This window comes from Malaclemys terrapin, chromosome 15 (genome assembly GCF_027887155.1).
Source record: "Malaclemys terrapin pileata isolate rMalTer1 chromosome 15, rMalTer1.hap1, whole genome shotgun sequence".
NCBI classification, from domain to species: Eukaryota; Metazoa; Chordata; order Testudines; family Emydidae; genus Malaclemys; species Malaclemys terrapin.
In genome coordinates this window covers 14,149,187-14,151,686 of record NC_071519.1, presented here as the reverse complement: position 1 = coordinate 14,151,686, position 2,500 = coordinate 14,149,187, and the positions used below count along the sequence as shown (strand labels likewise).

General features: G+C 69.5%; 1 non-coding gene across 1 annotated transcript; it reads right to left on the bottom strand.

Annotated features, from left to right (window-relative positions):
• Positions 1-351: 351 nt before the first annotated feature.
• Positions 352-470, bottom strand: LOC128823620 (5S ribosomal RNA). The gene has a single exon (XR_008441864.1). It is a non-coding gene; the product is annotated as a 5S ribosomal RNA (ribosomal RNA).
• Between the last annotated feature and the right edge of the window lie 2,030 nt (positions 471-2,500).

The window sequence follows — 2,500 nt, the reverse complement described above, 5'->3', positions numbered from 1 at the left end:
GCCGTGGGTCCCCGCTGGCGGAAGCCGCTGGGCGCTGGACACCCGCCGTCCGTCCCGCCTGGCCAGGCCTGGCCTGGGTGGCCGCGGGGCGGGGGGATTCGGGGCGGTCCTGCGGGCCGGCGGCCGGGAGGGTCCGGGCCAGTCCGCCCCATGCCCGGGGTCTCCCCCAGCGGCTTCGGTGGGTCCTCCGCGGAGGAAGCCGGGTGGGGAGCCGGACCCCAGGCGCCCAGACCCGTGACCTGCGGCCGCGACCTCCGACTCGGCAGGAGCGACGAGGGGCTTTCCGGCCCGTCCCCCCCCTCTCCTTCCTCCCCAGAAAAGGAGAGAGAGCTGGCTCGGACCGGGAAAAGCTGCCTACGGCACCTGGGATTCCCAGGCGGTCACCCATCCAAGTACTAGCCAGGCCCGGGACGGTTTACCTTCCGAGATCGGACGGGATCGGGGGCGTTCGGTCCGGTATGGCCGTAGGCACCCGGCCCCCGCGCCTCCTCGCCCGCTTTCCCCTGCCGACGCCCGGGCCTGCCGCACGGTGAGCCCCGGTCGGACTGCCCCCCTGCGGCAGGGCCCCCGTCTCTCGCGGGCCCGGTCCTTTTTTCCTTCTCGAGCTCCGGGGCCCGGGCTGGCCGCCAGAGCCCCTCCGCCCGCCCGCCCTCCCCGGCGTCGGGGAAAATATTGTCCCGGACATCCAGTGCGCCCTGATCCTGTCAGCCGGGGGGGGGGGTGGGTGGGTGGAGGGGGGGCAGTCCCTCGCTGCGGCCGGGGAGGGTGAGCCCAGGGCGGCTTGCCTGCCGTCCGAGTCCCCTCTCGGCCACCAGGTCAACCCCGAGCCGAAAGGGCTGAAAAATTTTCAGAGTCCCCTCCCGGGCACCAGGTCAACCCGTGGAATCGAACGGGTTCGCCTGCTGGCCGGTTCGCTTCCCGGCCACCAGGTCAACCCGTAGGTTTGAACGGGCACGCCCGGTGGCCGCTTTCCCGTCCGGTCACCAGGTCAACCCGGATCTCCCTCCTTCCCTGGGCGCCCCCTCCTCGGAGGCGTCAGGTTCCATTTTCTTTTTCCCCCCAGACTTCCAGGGGCCCGATCCAGTCGGCCGGGAGGCAGTCCCTCGCTGCGGCCGGGGTGGGTGAGGCCAGGGCGGCTTGCCTGCCGTCCGAGTCCCCTCTCGGCCACCAGGTCAACCCCGAGCCGAAAGGGCTGAACATTTTTCAGAGTCCCCTCCCGGGCACCAGGTCAACCCGTGGAATCGAACGGGTTCACCTGCTGGCCGGTTCGCTTCCCGGCCACCAGGTCAACCCGTAGGTTGCCGACGGGGCTAGCCAGTGGCCGGTTTGCTTTCCGGCCGCCAGGTCAACCCCTAGGTTTGAACGGGCACGCCCGGTGGCCGCTTTCCCGTCCGGTCACCAGGTCGACCCGGATCTCCCTCCTTCCCTGGGCGCCCCCTCCTCGGAGGCGTCAGGTTCCATTCTTTTTTCCAGACTTCCAGGGGCCCGATCCAGTCGGCCGGGAGGCAGTCCCTCGCTGCGGCCGGGGAGGGTGAGCCCAGGGCGGCCTGGTCCATGTCTCTAGTGGGCCCGATCCTTTTTTGGGGTGTTTTTTTTTTTTTTTCCGAGCTCCGGGGCCCGGCCCGCCCGGGCAGCCCTCCTCGGAGGCGTGGGGCGGATTTCCCCCCCCCCCCCCCCAGACTTCCAGGGGCCCGATCCTGTCGGCCGGGAGGATGTCCCTCGCTGCGGCCGGGGAGGGTGAGCCCAGGGCGGCCTGCTTGGCGGCCGGGTCCATGTCTCTAGTGGGCCCGATCCTTTTCTTCCCTTTTCCGGCTCCGGGGCCCGGGGTGGCCGGGTAGCCCTCCGCGGTGGCGTCGGCAAATTTTTTTAAAAAATCAGACTTCCGTGGGCCCGATCCTGACGGCCGGGAGGCAGTACCTCGCTGCGTCCGGGGACGGTGAGACGCTCGGCCACCGGGTCAACCCGGAGGAAGCGGGCTGGGGGAAAAAAAAAAAAAAAAAAAAGTTTTCCAAGTCTGAAAAATTTTCAAAGTCCCCTCCCGGCCACCGGGTCAACCCCTTTGGAGCGAATGGGTTGACCTGACGGCCGGTCGTCTCGCGGATGTCCGGAAGGGGTCGCCCAACGCCGTCTCGGCCGACCGAGGGAACCACGAGGTGGCGCCCGGTTCCAGTTTCGTACCGCCGAAGGCGGGGCTTTGGCTTTTTCGACCCGTCTTTCGAGGACTGTGTGCGGAGATTTGTGAGGACAGGTTTTTCAGAGCCTGTGAGAACCGGAGCTCAGCCTAGGGGATCAATCCGAGTATTGTACCCGACCCTGCCCGGCGTGGGAGGGGGGGAACGGGCACGTTTGAGGGCGGAGGCCAGCACCCACCCGGCCCTCCGCCGAGACGGCCCGCTTTTCCCGGCTCTTAGCTCACGGGCCCCGCAGCGGCCGGGAGCCGAGCTCCGAGTGTCGGCGCCCCCCCGGAGGGAGGGGGGGCCCGCTCCTCTCGCGCCCGCCG